Here is a 22,512-nt window from a genome sequence, read left to right as displayed (position 1 = left end):
ATATTTGCTATATTTTATATTGCAAATATATGGCTATACATATATTCCTATATAATATAAGATATATTTTCACACATACATATATATTCCCTAAGGAAAAAATAGATATGTTCTTATAACCACTAATAGATCATGCATAGTTAAAGAGGAAGAATTTGAATCTATACTGTTTGGGACTTTTTAATATTCCAAACAAAAGATGAATTGGAAAGCTGGATTAAAGTCATTTTTGCAAGCTTACTTACTAGTGTGTGATTATATGTTATTTTTCATGATTTTGCTTCTAGGGATAGGTGGGCTTTGAAAGTCTCCATCAATCAAGTGTTAACCCAAATGTCAAAGAAACAGTTACTTTCCTATTTATGAGCTACATGAATATAGATATGATATTAGCTTTGGGAGTCTTTTGTCTTGATTTACATACTTTTTCATGCCAATTATCTTGCTCATTTTACACAATTTTGTTACCTATCTCAGCCACATAAACACTTTTGAAAAGGCAATTCAAACAAAAAACACAGCTATAGTACAAATGTGATTGTAATACAATACAGATGCATCTCAGATTAACTGAGCCTAAAGGGTGGTGTGTGTGTGTGTGTGTGTGTGTGTGTGTGTGTGTGTGTGTGTGTCTTAGTCAGGGTTTCTATTCCTGCACAAACATCATGACCAAGAAGCAAGTTGGGGAAGAAAGGGTTTATTCGGCTTACACTTCCAAGGGCCTTTCCCCCTTGATCAGCCTACTCTCTTATAGAACCCAAGACTACCAGCCCAGGGATGGTCCCACCCACAAGGGGCCTTTCCCCCTTGATCACTAATTGAGAAAATGCCTTACAGCTGGATCTCATGGAGGCATTTCCTCAACTGAAGCTCCTTTCTCTGTGATAACTCCAGCTGTGTCAAGTTGACACAAAAATAGCCAGTACAATTGACCCCTTGTCAACTTGACACACAAACACATCACTAGTAAGCCTCAACCCTTACATTCTTATTCATCCCCAAGATCTAAATAACTTTAAAAGTCCCACAGTCTTTACATATTCTTACATTTTCAGTCTCTTTAAAATATCCATCACTTTTAAAATCCAAAATCTTTTTACAATTAAAAGTCTCTTAACTGTGGGCTCCACTAAAACAGTTTCTTCCTTCAAGAGGGAAAATATCAGGGCACAGTCACAATGAAAAGCAAAAATCAATCTCCAACCGTCCAACGTCTGGGATCCAACTCACAATCTTCTGGGCTCCTCCAAGGGCTTGGGTCACTTCTCCAGCCATGCCCTTTGTAGCACACACGTCATCCTCTGGGCTCCAGATGCCTGTACTCCACTGCTGTTGCTGCTCTTGGTGGTCATCTCATGGTACTGGCATCTCCAAAACACTGCATGACCCCTTCAGTCCTGGGCCTTCAATTACAACTGAGGCTGCAACTTCACCAATGGCCTTCCATGGCCTCTCACAGTGCCGAGCCTCAGCTGCTCTGCATGACCCCTTCATGCCTTCAAAACCAGTACCACCTGGGTGACCTTACACATTACCAAGTCCCGCTGCAGAAGGAGTACAACCTTGCCTATCTCTGGAACACAGCCTCTTTGTGCTTTCAGAAAACACTTCCCAGATGATGTCACCTCAACGATGCTGGTCTCTTCTTAATCACCGCTAATTTCGTAGCTCCAGCTAACCAGCATCAACCAATAGTCCCAGTAATGCCAAGTTTTTGCTTTAGTAGTTCTGGTATCTTGTTAATCACAGCTGATTCTTCAGCCCCAGCTAACCAGAACCACAGAATCTTCACAATCAAACAGCAATGGCCCTGAAAAGAGTCTTTAATTTTCCCTCTGAAATTTCACAAACCAGACCTCCATCTTCTGCACTGTTTTCAACATTATCTTCCAAGCTCCTACACAACATCTGACAGAGCTCTTAACAACGAATGGATCTTCAAGCCCAAAGTTCCAAAGTCCTTCCACAGTCCTCCCCAAAACATGGTCAGGTTGTCACAGGAATACCCCACTCTGCTGGTACCAATTTGTCTTAGTCAGGGTTTCTATTCCTGCACAAACATCATGACCAAGAAGCAAGTTGGGGAGGAAAGGGTTTATTCGGCTTACACTTCCATGCTGCTATTCATCACCAAAGGAAGTCAGGACTGGAACTCAAACAGGTCAGGGAGCAGGAGCTGATACAGAGGCCATGAAGGGATGTTCTTTACTGGCTTGCTTCCCCTGGCTTGCTTAGCCTACTCTCTTATAGAACCCAAGACTACCAGCCCAGGGATGGTCCCACCCACAAGGGGCCTTTCCCCCTTGATCACTAATTGAGAAAATGCCTTACAGCTGGATCTCATGGAGGCATTTCCTCAACTGAAGCTCCTTTCTCTGTGATAACTCCAGCTGTGTCAAGTTGACACAAAAATAGCCAGTACAGTGTGTTTGTGTGTGTGTGTGTGTGTTGTGCTGGTTGCATGTGCTAAATTCAGACACACACATGTGGGTGTGTGTATTTACATGGAGACCAGAGCAGGTTTTGGATGTCCTGTTCTATCAATCTTTGCTTTATTCCCTCAAGACAGGAATTCTTATTTAACCTGGAGCTAGACAGGTGACCAGAAATCCCCAGTAGTCCTCTTGTGGCTGTCCCCCACAGCACAGGAGTTAAGGTTACCCACAAGCACACCTAGCCTTATATTCTTAATATGTGTATGTGTGCTGTATGTGGTATATGTGAGGGCGCACATGGACTAAGTGTATGTGGAGGTCATAGGACAGTTTCATAGGCTGATTCTCTGTATTCACCTTTATGTGGGTTCTTGGGACTAAACTTTGGTCACCTGGATTGCACAGCAAACCACCTTCACCCTGCTGACCTATCTCACTGCTCCCGTAATATTCTTTATTAACCTTCTCATGTGACAGATTTGGTATGGAATTATATTCCAAAGCTTGTACTTAAACCAAAAAGACTTTTCCTAATGCTCCTCTTTGGAATCTAGCTGACAGAGGCATTTCTCTCCAGAAATGTATAAAAGCATATGATTGAAATAATCAAGAAAGGTCCACTATAATTCTGCAGAACCTTTAATAGGAATGTGTATGATCCCAGAGGAGAGCTACTAGAGAAATTACAGTAGTTCATCCTTTTTACACAGAGTTTCAGCATAGACCAGCATCAATCCACAGCAGAAGCAATTTTTATTAGATCACTTCAGGTAAGTAGAAAATATATTCTTATAGGATTTAGGTTATCAGGAGGAAAAGTGAACTAACATAAAGTCAGTTGAAAGATCAGAGCTACCAAGACAGACAATATCAAAATTGCTTTTGGAATTTCCAAAACTGTAATATCAGTTTGATGTAAATAAATAGAAAAACATAAAGGTTGGTTTGATTCAACCAATGCATTCCATTAATCTACAAGATGGTGTTAAGTATTAACATAATAATACTTATTTTTACTTTTAAGAACCTAAGGAATAAGCAAAAATGTCAACACTTTGTTTTGGGGCACCCGTTTGCTAAAATTAGTTGCTAATTGGGGCTCAAAAGACTCATATATTTACTTGTTAACAAGTCTATATGACCCTCAATTTATAAATGTGTAAATACCATTAATTCATGCATACATGCATTCAATCATCTGTCCACTCATTCAGCATGTATAGAACCCTCATGCCAAATAATAAAAGAAATCAAAGTTGGTCAGATAGAAATTATTTAGTACAGTTACATTCTATTAAGGGGTAAACAACTCTTAGGTGACATTATTACAATGTAAAAAAGTGAATGTCCGTAGAAAGACACAAGTGCAGTAAGGAACACTGCCAAAAAACAAAAAATAAAACAAACAAACAGGTGATTTACACCCTAAGGTGCTGGAGAATCACATTGAACTGGAATATAGAGGATGTGTATATAAAGGATGTGGTTATAAAGTTGGTCTTATAGAGCCAGAGAGAAATACAGAAGAAGAAATCAGCAAGGATAAAAGAAATGAGGAACCACAATTGTTTTATTTAGTATTCCCATTAACAGAGGCTACAAACAAACAAACAAACAAACAGGCTGGGAAATAAGGGAAGAGGTCATATGAGAAACCTAAATTATTACTCTCTTGCTAAAATGATAAATTACTTAGAAAATAAATTTCAAAAATAAGTGTGGGCTCTGTAACAAAATGGTTGTTCTCCATGCCAGCAAGGAGATTTGGGATAATGGAGATGCATTGTAGCCTAAGAGACCTAGATTGGCTATTATCTGTTCTTGTCACCTCTGTGTGTCCTGGGCATAGCACATCAACCATTTGTGTTTCAGCTTTTGCATCAGCAAAGCAGTTTTAAAAATCCATTTCAGGATCATGCTGGACCTGGAGGCAAGGTATGTCATAATATGAGCAAATGTAGCATATTCAGAAAATAGTGGTGGTTTGGTATTGATGGGGATTGTTGACTCACAAGCACAGGATGCAATTCACTTTGACCAATAAGATCTCTGGGTTTGTGCTGACCACTGGCCTGCCATTTTTACAGAGGGGCTTAGGCAGAGTGTGGTATTTGAATACTGTCAGACACCACAACATTAAAAATGGCCAATACAAGTAAGGACATTTATTTCCTGTGTCATCAAATTGTTTTAATACAGGAACCTTCGAGATTGAGTGATTTGTTGTGTCTAAAATGCCATTGATGCCTTGGGTTGCATCTCTCTGTTCTGCCATTTTAGCAAGGCTCTCTTTCTCAAGGTGCAAGATGGCTGCAGCCCATCACCGTTCACAACAATATCCAGAGACAGGAGAGAGACCATTTGTGTTAAAGGAAAGGAAATGTTTCTTAGAAGATTTCTCTTGCACCTTATTGATAAGGACTGGATGACATTCCTGTTCCTAAACTCATCTTTGATCTGGTCTAGACTTGTCATCAAAAGTGGAAGAACAGTTGGAAGCACCCCTGTGTTTGGCAGACTTTTGTGTGTGATATGTAAAAGAGATATGAACAAGAAGTCTCAGAACCTTGATTAAGTAAGAGTAACACAAAAGAAAACTCATTCTCAGAGTATGCTTGCTATCTTGGCCATAAACTCAAAGTTCTTTTGAGTAACACACACACACACACAGCCAAAGGACAATGGTGCCATGCACTGCAGCATGTAATTATTACATTTAGTGTGTTGATATGCCTGTCTGCCTTGTAGCCCTGGAATCTAGTAGACAATTTTTGCCACTCATCTGAAGATCAGTCTAACATCAAGTAGTCATTACTCAGAGCAGAGCAAGATAATATCCCTCCATCATACAGAGCCCCTGTTAGCTCTTTCTTTAGTTGGAAAAGTGGAAAACATGCTCCAAGTTTATAAAAGACATCTCAAAATGTCACAGCAACAGCCAATACAACCTGGGGATAGGGAAGGTGGTAAAAAGAGGCCCCTTCCTCCTCATTGTCTCCAGAGGCGTGGGCCTAACTTTAGAGTGAATTGGAGCAGAGGCGCAGGATTCCATTTATCCTGGGTGAAAGTTAGGATTAGTGAACTCACCATTGACTCTCCTGATGGCAGCTTCTAATTTCCCCTATGAATCTGCCTGCCTCAAATGGCTTCTGTGCTATTTATCTTCATCTGCATTTGCACCACATTTCTGAATTCATGAATTACAATGACTTGACTTGACTTCGAAGGGATTTTCTAGAATGCTAAATTCATAAAAACTAACCCAAGGCCTCTTTTCTCCTCTTCCTTATTTTATTTTCAAAAGTGTTTTCTATAGTTTAGCCAGAACTGGAGGTACCCAAAGAGAAGTTGTCTGCCAATTATTCAATTATCTGGCCCCATATTTCTTCCTTTAGCACATACTAATGCAGGCGCTGAAATTCAACGACGCTGGTTTAAAGGGTCCCATAACTGCATGTGTTGAATTCTCAAGATGGGAACATTTTTACACAGGAACATGGTAGATTCAATACAGCTAGAAATTGTCATTATCTTATTTTCTGAAGCACTTATTGACTTTTCTGCTGTAGGCTAGACAGTGGACACACACACACTCTCTCTCTCTCTCTCTCACACACACACACACACACACACACACACACACAAACACACACACACACACACACACACAGGCCTGACTTCTGGACCCTCAGAATCTGAGAAAGTAAGGCACACATTTATAGAATAACGTCATTTTGCTGTGGTGGTAAGATAGTAACTATGGTGATGGGACATAGTGTGGTGATGTGGAGCAAGAGTCCAACATGGTATTTGTTGTGACTGGGGAAGAAATGAAGAGGTGATGACTCCTGAACATGACATATGTATTCATTTCTTGTGGATAGCATAACAAAACACCACTTAAAATAACAGAAACTTACTCTCTTTCATTCAGTTCTGAATTAGAAATCTAAAGTTGGGGTAGGCACACCGTTCCCCACTGACAGCTCCCAGGAGGAGTACTTCTTCCTGAGTAATGTTAGGGGACACTGGGGTTGCTTGGGACCTTTTAGTTTCTAGTTCTACCAATCCCATCTCCACTTTGGCTGTCATTTTGATTTCTCTGTGTCTGTCCCTAAATCCCTGAATTCTTGCAAAGACTCCAGTCACTGAATTTAGGGCTTGTTTTAATCCAGTATGGCCATGCCTCTAACTTGACCCCATCTAGAAATATCCTGGTTTCAGATGTTATATTTCTGTCATTACGACTGTAACTTACCTTCTGTGCAGGATGCAATTCAACCTCAACCGTGCTGTGGAGAGAACTGGTCGTTAACAAGACAAAGATGAGGATGACAGTGTCTGTGTGTAGATGCCTGGGAAGAGGGCAAGGCTGAGCTTGGGAGGCACATAGCAGGGAGGGCTTCTGGGAATTTTCACATGTCAGATCCTTTGTTACTTTTTCTTCTTTAAAATGTGATCACCTTTCGTCTTTGACATTTTCATTTCAGGGGCCCTATAGACTGTTATGGTCTGAGAACACTATTTATTGATTAACCTGCTTTTTTTTTTAATGGTAGGATCTGAAATTAGGTGCAGATTGACTAATGTAACTGCCCCTTGAAGGAGATCTGTACCCTTTTCCCACACTTTCTCAAATGCTTCATCAGAACTAAATGTGTGATTGCAACTAAATAAAAGATGAGCAAGACTAATTTTGCTGAATAATTTCTCCTGTGTTTCTTATATAAGTTCCTCTGCCAATCGTTTTTTTTTTCCTCATCCCAACACTATTTCTTGAATCCATGAGCACTTTAGAAATAGAAAAGAGACAATGCTTGTTCTATACATTCCCACATAGGGAAAGTGAGTCTATAGAGAGAAAAATGAAGATAGCACGTTGAGATAAACAAAGAAAAAAGGCCATCCTGTCTAGATCTCCTTTTCTCAGAGCAGAACCATTTGTCACTCAGTCTTTAGTTCCTCCCTCGTTTATCTCAATTGGACCAAGTACATTTCTACTTCTGATGGGCAGTCTGACTGACACTCTGTACTACCTGGTCTATCTGTATCCAGACCTGCATCCGAGGAGGTCTGAAGATGCTATTTTCGTTAGCTGCCTTCTAGTGATCCTCTTTCATGTCTATAGTTTTTATCTTCTCCAGATGCTGCCTATCCAGTGTCTTTCTCACAACATACCCCCTTTTCACCACTATGTGAACAATTAATCCATCTGAGGAGAACATTCTGCCTAACTCTCTGGAGAAAACTTGGACATGTCATATTGATATGACAAGTATCATTTATATATTTTTATTTCTTTCCAGAGAACGATCCTGTTTATTGTTAAAATGAAAAATAGCTTCCAAGGGCAAAACCTTGTGGTGTTGGAGTAAATCATAAGCTTAATTTATACTGTCCTTAAAGGAAGTCCCAAGATTAATTTCTACGTTGAATTGGAACATATTCACTTAGCTTTTTGGCCTTCTAGAAAAAGACATGAGTCATGTTCTACAAACTTAAATATAAAAGGATGAATATGAGGAAGTGACGAATATATAGTATCTGAAAGAGAAGTAATTTATAAAAAAAAATGACACATGGTTGCTGAGGCTTCTCAACTAAGACAAGAGCACTTTGCCAATGTAAAGAACAAATTGAGTTGGAGTTGGCTGAGCTGGCTCCCTTCTGGAACCTCAGCGGAGTACAGTGGTTAAAAGAAATCACAGTTAAAGTTTATCCGGCAGAACCTCATTTTATGCCGAGGAGTCAGTGTGATTAAACTGTCATTCTGTGGAGAAGAGTTCAAGTCCAAAATATCTCTTAATTTGCAGCACATTCTCTTCCTTTGGCTTCTCCCTCTTTCATCTTAAATGTCTTGCTCTAGTTTTGCAGCTCTGAAGGCCTGCTTGGATTCATCACAGCCTAGCTCTTTGAGGAAGTCCAAGACAGGTTAGTCCATCTCCAATTGGACCACACTTTTCATGCCTCCTGTGCACTTCCTTAGATTCAGTTCTCAAGGAGTTTAAGTAGAAGTTTCTAATCCCTGTGGGGAATGGTGTAAGGAGGAGGAAGAGAAAAGTGTTGGAGTCTTCCTCCCTCCCGAAGCAAGCTGCAGAGGGATTAAGCTGGATATCTCCAGACTTCCCATCCTGTTTCAGGAAGTATCTGAGTTGGCTTGAAGACCTGAAACTGGACGATATTCAAGATTCAACTAAAATAGGGGAATTTCAGGAGAATGAATAATGGTAGGTCTGATAACATTCATTCTCTTTTCTCTTCATAAGAGTTAGTATGTAGGCAACACTTCAATGGTGTGTATTAGATGAATTATGTATACATAGACTCTGTGATTGTATGCCACCTCTTCTCTGAACTGTTCCTTCTTCCCTCCCTCCCTCCCTCCCTCCTTTCTTCCCTCCCTCCTCCCCTCCCTCTCTTCCAACCCCTTCCCACTCCTTTTCCCTCCCCATCTCCCTCCTACCTTTCTTTCCTTTCTTCTTTCTTTTTAAAAATGTGTTTTAATTAAACTAGAATTACACTTACCCTTTCCACTTTCTCCCCTCCAGCCCCTCCCAGCTAGTCTTCCCCAAACCTCCCCCATGCCTCCTCTCAAGTCGATAGATTCACTTACTTTGATTAATACTGTTGTGCATACACATACACATGTACCCTTTCCCTCCCAGAATCCCTTCTGAGCTAAAGAAATTCCCCACAGCTGACTTCTCAAAACCTTTTGGATTAAGACAGGCTTAATTCAGCAATAATGGGTAACTTTAGTTTAAGATAAAATTAGATCAGCCTTCAGGCTCAGGGGTGGCTGATATAAGCACGTGGCTACCCTGTCTCTCCTATTCTCTTCATCTTTGTATTGTTCTTCCATTCTAAATTGATTAGATGGATATAGTAACCAAGAACAGAAACAAGCTATGTGATGGGGGGAGCATGCCAATGAACTTATCTTTTTAAGTCTTTCCTTTGATCTATATACATTTGGGAGTAACCATGATAGGAGCTAATGTGTGCTTAGGCTTGTATATTAGGGCTCTGTGCTAAATACATTATGATGATATTCTCTGCTATAATCCATACAGCACACTCACAAGTTACACATTATTACCATTTTCATGGTTTACAAGTTGAAAGCTGAAGATTAGAGGTTAAGTGAGTAGCCTGTGTCCAGGAAAACTCTTTTATCCAATGCTGGGAGGTAAGTCTCTCTCCATCTATGCTAAGTGACTGTAGGCTATAATCCAGGAGGTGCCATTTGCAAAGATTCTGAAGTGAATGTATTCCTGAAGTTACATGAGGCAGCTGTCCTGTCCACAGCAGTAAGGAGGTGAGGGGTATCCAAGCTCAGGCTGGGTCTGCTTGACTTCAAGCCCTGGGCTCATCACAGCTGAGCCATGCCGAGATAAACATTCATGTTTTAGAAATATGATCTGTCCTTTCATCAAGTGATTAGAAGGATAAATAGGGATATATAATATTACAGCTGCAGGTGTGTGCCTTTTTATCTAAGTGACACTTAATATAAAGGATTCCGGGCCTTTTAGCAAAGAAGTCACTTCAAGGTTTTACGACACTGAATGGTAGAAAAGTGTCCCTGTTGTAGATGGAAATCACTGTCTGCCTCCAAATAATTATCCATAGTGATTCAGGCTTATATTTATACCGAATTTATAAGAGCGATGCCTTGTTCCTCTGGGGAAGTAAATGACATCATGCATTTTAATAGCTTGTGTTTATAATAGAACTGGGAAGTTTAAATGCAAAACAAGAAGCACTTTAAACTATGATATATCTAGCAGAATGGGATTGTGTGTTAACACCAAATAAAACATATGAAATACATGGAAAAAAAGGACTGGAAGGGAATCCATGAGCCATGTGCACACATGTGCACATGCACACACACACAGGCACATACACAAAAGAACAATGGTAATACTAGTTGCTGTACTCAAGTTTGTGATCTATTTTTGATGTGTATGCTTTTATCAGTTTTGTAACGTTACTCTAGTATTTACAGGTTTTTAAAGTAAAGCAAAATATCAAAATGAAAGTTGTGTAAGAATGAAATATTTAACTTTAAGTATTTATTTAGTAGTTCAATTTCTCTCTACAAATAAGGGGGGAAAAAACCAATCAGAATAGTTTATTTCATAGACTCATCCCAAACCAAAGGTTTTAGTAATTGAGGCAGTATAATGGCCAACTTTACTGAAGATCACTACCTTCATAAGCACATTATAAGCCATAAATCATTGTAACTTATAAAATGCAGAAGAATAAGATTGTGTTCACCTTCCTAAGAACTCATTAGGGAAAATATTGGTGATTAGTTTGCACCCAATTTGTAGTTCTATTTTTTTAACTGGCGCTCCAATTTAATGATCTTTGTTGTTTCATTAAATTACCACTTTGAAAGCTTTTTATTGGATAGTCACAGCCCATAATGTTCTAAAATATAAATTGATCTGCCAAAAAAAAAATGTAGCTTATATTCCACCTATTTGGGCTGTGATAAGACGCAATAGGCAGCATATAAATAAGTTGGAGAGGTTGGGAAGTCCAAGATCAGGGTTCTGGAAAGTTCAGCATCTATGGAAAGCCTGTTTCCTGGTTTGTAGATGATGTGTCGATATGCTGGCCAGTTTTATGTCAGCTTGACAGAGTCAGGAAGGCAGATTCCCAGTTGAGAAAATGTTTCCATAAGACTGGCCTGTAATCAAGTCTGTACTACAATTTCTTAATTAGGGATTGATTCAGGAGGGTCCAGCCCATTGTTGGTGGTGCCATCCATGTGGGCTGATGGTGCTGGGTTCTATAAGAAACCAGACTGAGCAAGCCAATAAAAAAATACTCCTCCATGGTTTTTGCTTCACTTCTGTATTTTTGTTTTACTTTTACAACCTATGAATACTAGAGTCATATTATAGAACTGATAAGAGCAGAAGCCATTGCCTGCCTCCTGTGGTTGAGTCCCCATCCTGATGTTCTTCCATGAAGGACTGTGATGTGGAAGTGAACTAAACCTATTCTTGCCAAGGTTGCTTATAATCATAATGCTTTATCATGGCAATGGAAACCCTAACTCGACAGTCTCCTTGTATCCTAACCTGGTGGAAGGAGCAAGGCAGCTGCTCTTTGGAACCCTCTTCAGAAAGGCACTGATCATCTTGACAAGGGCAGCTCCCTCGTGGCATAATTGCTTCCCACCAATAGCCTGCTAATGTTATGGGAAGGATGTCCATGTGAGGAGAGCAACATGCAGATTTTGGAAAGACACGGATATTAGGAGCAAAGCTGTACCTCAAAATAAAGTCCAGTATTTTTAGACTCAGAACAAAAGACAGGAGAACATTCTGTCTCTTCCTTTGTGAAGATGGCATTTGGGGCTGAACGTTCTGGGTTTTGATTAGGAACTTTTTTGTTTGTTTATAAACCCAAGTCATAAAAGCACTGAGTCCAATGCAGAATGAAGTAGGCTTGTTCCTACAAGTAACAGGGCAGCTTCTCTTTTCTATTCCATGCATAAAAAAAAAAGATTTATTGAGATATAAGAGGGCTTTCTGAAGTAAAATAATTAAATAATTGTCTTTTCTTAGTCTTAAAGATACAGGTTTCGGTAGGAGAGAACAGAAAATGTAAACACCACCACAGGTTGCATTGTAGTTAAATTGCTTTGTCATGATAGGGGTTATACTCATCTTTATTTGGAAGTCCAGGTGCAGAGTGGAACCTAAGTTGAGGCCTCATTGCCTGATGTCTTACTCTGTGACATGGAATATGTTCGTGATATTTTCATCCTTACAGCATAGTTTTATTTCTCAAGAGAAAGTGGGGAAGTATGTCACAAAGCAATGACTGTCCCTTCCCTACCTGAACATTACTATAGTTCTGTGATCTGTCTCCATTCCCTGCATCTTCTCCAGTCACTTTTCCTAAACTTCCTGTCTCAAATTCATTCTCTACACACTCAGATTCTTGACTGTAAATCTTCTTGGTTCGGGCATCTAATCAAACATCCCACTTGTGGTCCACACCTTTATTTCACTCTTGATTTCACACATGCTCCCCAAGATTGGTATCTGTGTTGACATCAATATAGGTATCTTTCAGGTTCTTCTTGGGAACATTCCTTTCTCTTCTCCCCTACATCAATCCAACCATGGGAGAAATGTGTGAACAATACCAAGCTATGGAGTGTGAGAAGAGAAGATTTATAGAGATAGAAGAAGAAAAACTATCCAGCTATAGGTAAGCCATGTTGAGTTTGGAGCTCCTCTAGGACATACAATTGAATATAATTAAACACACACTGTAGAACATGGTATATGGCGAGAAACAAATGAGGCATTTTAGAACTGGAATTATGCATCCAGATATCACAAACCTATTAATGAGATCTAGACCCCAGGATGAGACTAATAACCTCTAGGAGAACAACAAGAAGCAAAAAGGGAACATAAGGCAGATGCCATTGGGAGTGAGGATCATGCTTCCAGAACAGAAGAGACATTTGGAAAAGCAATGCTCACAGAGAAGTGGGAGTCCATTTAGCCAGGCTGCAGGAAACAGGAGAAGGGCTGTGTCTGTATGGTCATTTGCCTGTTGTTATCTGTGTGTTCCATGTGCCATCCAGTCATAATGGCCTGGGCAGAGAAACTGCATCTTAATTTTCTACAGGAAATAAAAGATGTTGGTGACAGGATTCTTGGAAAAGGTCATCTGGAAACATGCATACATTTTCTATTACTTGTAACACTTGTTTCCCCCTGAGCAAACCTAGTCCATATGTGGTGATTTCCCCCTCCCAATGTGCATGAGAAACATCTATTTATTTGCTTGATACAAGGACTCAACGTCCAGAGTGACCAAGGTCTCTGCCTCCCAAAGATGCTAGCATGATTGGGGTTTGTCACCATGGCTAGTTCCTAGAACTCTTCAATTTGTTACTCATCAGGAATGGGGAAGATGCTTATCTTTTCATGGCTTTCATAAGAGAAAGGTCTGTGTGTGTGTGTGTGTGTGTGTGTGTGTGTGTGTGTGTGTGTAGGCAACACAGGCAGGTAGGGTAAATATAAATATTGCAAGGTGATTGCAACCTGCATGGTTTGGGTCCAGCAACCCTAAAGAGGGACACAGACACAATGACAAAGGCTGAGGTCAGGTGGAGTTGGCTTCTACTACCCACTGCAACCTGAAAGCTCAAACTGTTTTATTAGGTATAGCACAGGAGGACGGATTAGCTAATTTCCATAGGAGGTCTCCACAGGGGAGCATCTTAGGCCATGAACATCTGGGAAGAGGAAGTTACAGTTACTAGTCTATGCACACACTGCTCAATCATTTATAAACACTCATGCTGGAACTCTGGAGGAAAGCTTTGCCATTTCTCTTGAGCCTGGGCAACATGGGTAATGGCTTTGCCAATTTTCTCTAGGTCTGAAGTCTTGACATCCTTGGCATGGCCGTGTCCATGTCAATAATGCACAATCACTCCAGACTTTACTCACTCCAAGTTTCCTTCCTCTTATACACGTAGATCTTAATTTCCAGAGCCGAAAGTTAAACCTGGAGCTTCGTGTGTCATTTGAATCCACTGAGAATGCTAATTAAGTGCCATTCTCAAAGAAGGAAGAAAGGAAAATGGAATAGGATTGACTCATGGATACATCTCAGTCTCTGGGTCATGAAGGGAAGCCCAGAGCTGACTGTCCAATAAGAGCTGGCCCAAGGCAGTGTGGTTAAAGCTGAGAGGGAAGCTGTCTGTGTCTGCGACACATCCATGCAGCCAGATCTTGCTTTCCTACACACCTATGTGCTTTCTCCCTGTCATCTTTCTCAGAATCCATCGAAACAGTCAAGCTGATTCGCAATCTTTAACAGTCAAGATGAGCCTCCTATGGTTGGGGCTTCTTGATAGCTGGAAAGTAGGAATTTCTAAATGGAACCATCAAAGACTGAGTCTCGTTTCCTAATAAATACACACACACACACACATATAGATGTGTGTGTGTGTGTGTGTGTGTGTGTGTGTGTGTGTGTGTGTGTCTGAAGGCTAAATATGTGATGCCTCTTTTTAAAATGGAATGTTAAGTGTTGCAATATTTAGGGGTTAGGAAGAATAATTACTGAAATTTTTCTTTAACACATAATAAAATTCTCAGTTTTTGCAGAATGCTGCCCAGCCTTATTTGTTATACAATTTATGGTCATTTACAAGGGACCACAGAAGCTTCTGGGATAAGTTACTTGAGGGGATTATCATTAACTGGCCTTCTTGCTCAAATGACGTGTAGGTGCTCCCCATCGATGTTTTCATTTGTTGCTGAATGGACTTCCCAGAGTTGTAGGAGGGAAGCTGAACCCTCAGGGAAAGACTTGAAATGTAGAATCCCAGGGGATTCTTGGCAGACCTGAGCATAGCGCCCAGGTGTGGTCTGTGGCTTTGGGTACATGAGGCTTCCCAGGAGTCCTGGATCAACTTCTGGTTTGAAGTCAGTCCTTTCTCTATGGGCAGTGCAGCTGTGTACTCTCCTCTCCTTCTGACCTTAGCCCCAGGGAAGAAACCTCCCTCTTTCCTGTCTGCTTTTAAAATAACATTTCTTTCTATAGATATAAATCTTTCTTCTTTTAAGTCCTCTCCCTTAAAAAAAAATCTTTTTTAACCATCAAATCATTGCTTTAGTCAAAAGACAGTTCTTTTGTGGAGGGTAAAGCCAGTTTAAACTTCAGATGCTTCAGGAGCAGTTGAGAAAGGGGGAAAAACAAAACAAGCAAGCAAACAAACAAACATACAAAAAGCCCCAGCTCATTGCAATATGAAAGTACCTTATCAACAGCCTAAAAGGTAGGGGAAAAAACAAAAGCCACAAAACAACAACAACCCCTCACCCCTATTTTCTATGTTTTTTTCCAGAGGTTAGACTTATGGAAGACCAAACAACAATTATATTTTTGTAGAAAAAAAAACAAAAACAAAAATCATTAACTTGGCTTTGTACAGCAAAGGCATGGCCTACAAACTCAGCGCTTTTGCTTGCAGCTCCACAAAGACCCTGTGATGGCTTTCTTACCTTTGTGGACTTTGGTCTCTCGTTGACTTGGCCTGATGTTTTCCTACACCAGTATGTATAAGTGACAATTTGGAATTAGTAAGTCTTGGTGGTATACTTATTCCATTCACTGAAGAATAAAAAGATATTTTTTTAAAAGGATCAAATATTATTTATATAAAACTATAAAGTAGGAGTTCTTGATAGAAGATGCCCCATTCTGGTATCCGCCTTGCTTTAATACCAAATCTAAATCAACACCTGGTTTTTAAAAAGGCACCACGTAGTTTTGATAGAGGAACACTGCAGACCCAGTACAAGCCACATACAGTTGTCACTCTTCCTTTTGGAGGTCAGGGCACACATTCTGTCACTGTCAGACACCAAGGAAGAAAGAAATAACATATGTTATGGTTACTGTACCAAGAATCCCCATCAAAAGCATTTTCACACTGTTGAATATAGGAGGAATAACATTTTTTTCCTAATATGGAGAACTACATTTTCTTCCTAAAAGCTCATGCTGTTTGGTGTTTTCTTTTCCTTGATTTTCCATCTCTCACAGTATTAGGAACATTTATGTTGCTGTAATAAAAACACTACGAACAAAAGCAACTTATTAAAGAAAGCATTTATTTGGGGCTCATGGTTCTTGAGGGACAGAAGTCCCTTATGGTGAAGAGACATTGCCCCAAGCCACAGGCACAGTGGCAGGAGCAGGAAACTAGAAGACCACACCCTAACCATGAACATGAAGCAGAGTGTGAACGGGAAGTGCATAGTGCAAGGCTATGAGCTTTCAGAGCACACTCCCTGTGACATACTGCCTCCAGCAAACTTACAGCACCTTCCCAAATAGCACCACCCACTGGGGACCAAGCCTATGGAGGACATGTTTTCATTCAGCCCACCACACGGTGTGTCCCCATCTAACATGCATATCAAGCTATTATGGAGGATTTCCTTGTCTATTTCTAGGGCCGAGTCAAGAAGTAATGAGGTTAGATGTATCTGCATCTGTCTCAGTCAGCTGCTTGTTGGGTCTCTTGGAGGATAGTCATGCAATGCTCCTATTTAAAAGCACTCCATAATATCAGGAAGAGTGTCAGGCCTTGGAGCCTACCCTTGATATGGATCCCAAGTTGGGCCGGTCACAGGACTCCTTTCCCTCAGTTTCTTCTCCATTTTTGTTCATGCAGTTCTTCTAAAAAAAGAATTCTGGGTCAATTCAGGAACAATTCTGGGTCAGTGGTTTTGACTGTGGGATGGCAACCCCATCCCTCCACTTGATGTCCTGTCTTTCTACTGGAGGTAGACTCTACAAGTTCCCAGAACCCCTGTGGTAGAATTAGGGGAAGGCTGGAAGAAGCTGAGGAGAAGGGTAACCTCATAGAAAGACCAGCAGCCACAACTAATCCGGACCACTGAGATCTATTAGGCAGCGAACACTAGAGGGTAAGAGGCCCTTGACACATATACATCAGAGTACTGCCTGGTCTGGCCTCAGTGAGAGAGGTACCTAAACTTCAAGAGACTTGAGGCCCAAGGGATTGGGGAGACCTGGTGCTGGGGGCAGGGAGGGCATCCTCTTGGAGACAGGAGGAAGGAGGAATGGGATGTAGAACTGTGAGAGGGTGGAAGGGGGAGAGGGTAACAACTAGGCTGTAAAAACTAAAAATTTTTTAAAGAAAGAAAGAGACAGAGAAAGAGACAGAGAGAGACAGAGAGGAAGGAAGGAAGAAAAGAAAAGAAAGGAAAGGAAAGGAAAGGAAAGGAAAGGAAAAGAAAAGAAAAGAAAAGAAAAGAAAAGAAAAGAAAAGAAAAGAAAAGAAAAGAAAAGAAAAGGACTAGGGAAGAAAGAAAAGAAAGGAAGGAAGAAAAGAAAGGAAGGAAGAAAGAGGAAGAATTGAGGAAGTTTTTGAACTAGAACAGGATCATACAGCAGAATGGAAAAGGGTAGGATTTAAGGTACCTAGGGTACATAAGTGAATGAATATATTACAGTTTCCATTGGATGAGTGCTTGCTTCATGCTAGACTATGGTATACATATATTACATCACTGATCCTTAAACTGATGCCTTAACAAACGTGACAACTCTGTGGTATAAATCTCAGGATAGATTTGCAGAGAGATCTCATAAAATCCCACACATCATACTCTATCATTTGGGCATGTGTCTTAGTCAGGGTTTCTATTCCTGCACAAACATCATGACCAAGAAGCAAGTTGGGGAGGAAAGGGTTTATTCGGCTTACACTTCCATACTGCTGTTCATCACCAAGGAAGTCAGGACTGGAACTCAAGCAGGTCAGGAAGCAGGAGCTGATGCAGAGGCCATGGAGGGATATTCTTTACTGGCTTACCTCCCCTGGCTTGCTCAGCCTGCTCTCTTATAGAACCAAGACTACCAGCCCAGAGATGGTCCCACCCACAAGGGGCCTTTCCCCCTTGATCACTAATTGAGAAAATGCCTTACAGTTGGATCTCATGGAGGCATTTCCTCAACTGTAACTCCTTTCTCTGTGATAACTCCAGCTGTGTCAAGTTGACACAAAAATAGCCAGTACAATTGACCCCTTGTCAACTTGACACACAAACACATCACTAGTAAGCCTCAACCCTTACATTCTTATTCATCTCCAAGATCTAAATAACTTTAAAAGTCCCACAGTCTTTACATATTCTTAAATTTTCAATCTCTTTAAAATATCCATCTCTTTTAAAATCCAAAGTCTTTTTACAATTAAAAGTCTCTTAACTGTGGGCTCCACTAAAACAGTTTCTTCCTTCAAGAGGGAAAATATCAGGGCACAGTCACAATCAAAAGCAAAAATCAATCTCCATCCGTCCAATGTCTGGGATCCAACTTTCGATCTTCTGGGCTCCTCCAAGGGCTTGGGTCACTTCTCCAGCCATGCCCTTTGTAGCACACACGTCGTCCTCTGGGCTCCAGATGCCTGTACTCCACTGCTGTTGCTGCTCTTGGTGGTCATCTCATGGTACTGGCATCTCCAAAACACTGCACAACCCCTTCAGTCCTGGGCCATTAATTGCAACTGAGGCTGCACCTTCACCAATGGCCTTCTATGGCCTCTCACAGTGCCGAGCCTCAGCTGCTCTGTGTGACCCCTTCATGCCTTCAAAACCAGTACCACCTGGGTGACCCTTACACATTACCAAGTCCCGCTGCAGCAGGAGTATAACCTTGGCTATCTCTGGAACACAGCCTCTTTGTGCTTTCAGAAAACACTTCCCAGAAGATGTCACCTCAACGATGCTGGTCTCTTCTTAATCACCGCTAATTTCTTAGCTCCAGCTAACCAGCATCAATAGTCCCAGTAAAGCAAAGTTTTTGCTTTAGTAGTTCTGGTATCTTGTTAATCACAGCTGATTCTTCAGCCCCACCTAACTAGAACTACAGAATCTTCACAATCAAAACAGCAATGACCCTGAAAGTCTTTAATTTTCCCTCTGAAATTTCACAAGCCAGGCCTCCACGTTCTGCACTGTTTTCAACATTATATTCCAAGCTCCTACACAACATCTGACAGAGCTCTTAACAATAAATGGCTCTTCTAGCCCAAAGTTCCAAAGTCCTTCCACAGTCCTCCCCAAAACATGGTCAGGTTGTCACAGGAATACCCCACTTGCTGGTACCAATTTGTCTTAGGGTTTCTATTCCTGCACAAACATCATGACCAAGAGGCAAGTTGGGGAGGAAAGGGTTTATTCAGATTACACTTCCATGCTGCTGTTCATCACCAAGGAAGTCAGGACTGGAATTCAAGCAGGTCAGGAAGCAGAAGCTGATGCAAAGGCCATGGAGGAATGTTCTTTACTGGCTTACCTCCCCTGGCTTGCTCAGCCTGCTCTCTTATAGAACCAAGGCTACCAGCCCAGAGATGGTCCCACCCACAAGGGGCCTTTCCCCCTTGATCACTAATTGAGAAAATGCCTTACAGTTGGATCTCATGGAGGCATTTCCTCAACTGTAACTCCTTTCTCTGTGATAACTCCAGCTGTGTCAAGTTGACACAAAACTAGCCAGTACAGCATGGATTTGGCATCTGGTAGGTTCGGCAAGGATGGGAGAAAACGAGAGAGAGTACTAAGATATGCTTATATAGTTACATATACGGACAGATGTCTCTCTACCTGTGAAACTTCATTTTATGTTCATCTTAATGGTTGTTTGGGTGATTAGGACACCTGCATTGGCAAACTTTTGAGGGAAGCAGATTGACTTGCTTAACTCAGTCAGCTGACAACCTTCAACAAACCAAAAGGATCAGCTTCTTGAAACTAGAGAGAACTCTCAAAAAAAAAATACACAAGAATTCATAATTCATCTGCAATGTCAATTCTTCAATCTCCAGCACATACATACACACCTTATTGGTTTTATTTCCTGCAGAACCCTTATACATGATCCAGTAAAGCCAAAAAATACATATAGCTGCAACCAAAAGATGGTTATAAGGCTGAGGTTGCAAGTCCCAGGTCATGGTTATATTCACTGCAAAAAAGAATGGAAAAAAAAACCAAGCAATTAAACCTGTTTGCCATTAGTTTGAATGTTCTTTCCTCAACTCAGGTGACTTTCAATGTGGAATGCAATTCTCTATATGATAAATTAGGTATCTTACATGTGTATTTTTAGATAGCATACACACACACACACACACACACACACATCCTTCTGACCAAGAATCATCATATGAGTCTATGGATGAGATGTAGACATGGCCCAGTGCTGCCTTCTGCTCATCTAGTGTGGCATGAGATGATCTGGGCAGTTCAGCTGAGAGCCAGAAACAGTATGCACCCTTCTATTGCAGACCCCGTGACCATGACCGAGAGAACATTCCCTTAATTTACAGCATTGCTTCATTTCTCTTGTAGGGACATAAGCAGCAAAGAGGGCCTCCCTCTAAGAGCCTGGGATTTATATTGAAGGCCCAGTGTGCTAGGTACCCGTGAGCATGGACATTAGCAGAACACACTGCAGCTATCCTAGCTCAAGGGGACCCAGCTCTAAAATGGTACCGCAGGGACTCAATAAAACCATATTAAAAGACTGAAAATGTCATGGTGACATTATCTTTTGGAAATACCAGACCATCAGTTAACGTGCTGTTTCCCAGCGGTACCGTTTGCAGGATTTGTAGCTGGAATTTGTGGGTTGTCGGTGGCAGTTCTCAGAAGACATCTTACTGAGAGTTGTACAGCTGAAACTCTTCCTCCCACCCGACTCAGCGGGAATCATATCAAATTGTGCCGCCTGTGCACATCCTGGCCTGGGTTTTACTGTTGGGAACTGGCCATCAATCAGGGCCGTGTGACAACAAATTGCATTTAGTTACAGAAAAAAAGATTGAGAGTAAAAACACGTGTGCCTAAGGCGCCATGTTTCCTGTGACGAGTGTCATTGATTTTTATAGGGCTACAGAGCATACTTAAAGCAGCAGAGATTTTTATTTCTTTTGGTTGAGGTTTACAAGAACTCCATCAATAGTGTAGATCCCCTGGCCGCATTGAGAATGAGGAGACATGGGGATATTTTTGCTAAATGGTGTAAATGCCCTCTAGCAAATGCAGCTATAAAGCTCATCTCATCTCTCCTTGATGTCCGTTAAGAGTTTGGGTTGATTTCCCAAAGGGTCAAAGACTTATAAGAATCTAAGCTGCAAAGTTCAGTGGAACAATGGATTAATAGCCGAATAGCATCATGGAATTCAGGATATATTAAATTCTTTGCTGGTAGATTATTAGATCATGTTCAGACACTTGAGTTTTTTCTTCATGTTTAAACTGTTCTTATTCATTATCATTTGTTCCCATTTTACTTTTATGAGATATGTATGTGCACAGGACAACACATGTGTGCAGAGATTAGGAGACAGGTGGCTGGCATTAGTTCTTTTCTGCCACATAGATTACAGCAACCAAATTCAGTTCTTCAATTTTGGAAGCACATGGCTTTACCAGCCAAACCATCTTGTCAAATCTTCTCTCTTGTTTTTAATACATTTATTATAATCTGTCAATATTTTCACCAAATTATTATCAATAACATTATTGTTATTATTTTCATATTTTATTTGATATGGTTATTAGTAGATAAACATGGGCTAGATACTTCTAGATGGTGGGGAAATACAGATAAATTATTCCTTTATGACAAAATAGACACCTTCCCCCTTCGTGAGCACTCAGTCTGTAATAACATTGAACTCCCAATTAATATTGAAATCTGTATAGCACTTCTTAGATTATTTAATATATTCATATATTCATATAAACTATTTCTTTGAGGCTTTTGATAATCACTTTTACAGTGAATAGGTTAAATGAGTATTTTACTGTGTATATGGGTAAGTTAAATTAATAGTTTCATGTGTGTGTGTGTGTAATGTTTATATGCATGTTTGCATGTGTGGGTATACATGTTTGTTCATGTGTGTAGAGGCCCAGGATTGATATTAAGACCCTTTCTTGGTGGCTCTTCTCTATCTTTTTCTTTGAGGCAGAGTCTCTCAGTCAAAAACGAGAACCAGCCTACGCAGCTGACCTCACTAGCCGTTTTGCTTTGGGACCCCCTTCATCTCCACATTCTAAAACTGGGAGTATAGGAGGGGTAGCATGCCCACCCTGCATTTACACAGCTTCTGGTGATTTGAACTATGGTCTTTTTGCTTTAACCAATTATTCATGTCTCCAGGCCCAAGTTACATCACCACCATGCTTCTAAACATAAAGAGGTTTAGTAAGTTGTGTTACCCTTGCCTTTGCCTGTCCTGGATGAAGTATGTTGTTGCTTCAAACCATGTACTCTCTTCACTATGCTGTGTAATATTGAGCACATGTTCCTGTTTTAAAAGACATGTATATATACATATATACATGTATATATACGTGTGTGTGTATGTGTGTATTGACCTAGTCTATGTTTAATGGAACAACCATATATACCTGTCATGTGAAGTGAAGAATTTAAATATGGTACTACTATACCTGAAATGTGGAAGTCA

Source organism: Mus caroli, unplaced genomic scaffold (assembly GCF_978045245.1).
Source record: "Mus caroli unplaced genomic scaffold, Mus_caroli_1 scaffold_11, whole genome shotgun sequence".
NCBI lineage: Eukaryota > Metazoa > Chordata > Mammalia > Rodentia > Muridae > Mus > Mus caroli.
Note: the sequence above shows the minus strand (reverse complement) of the source record.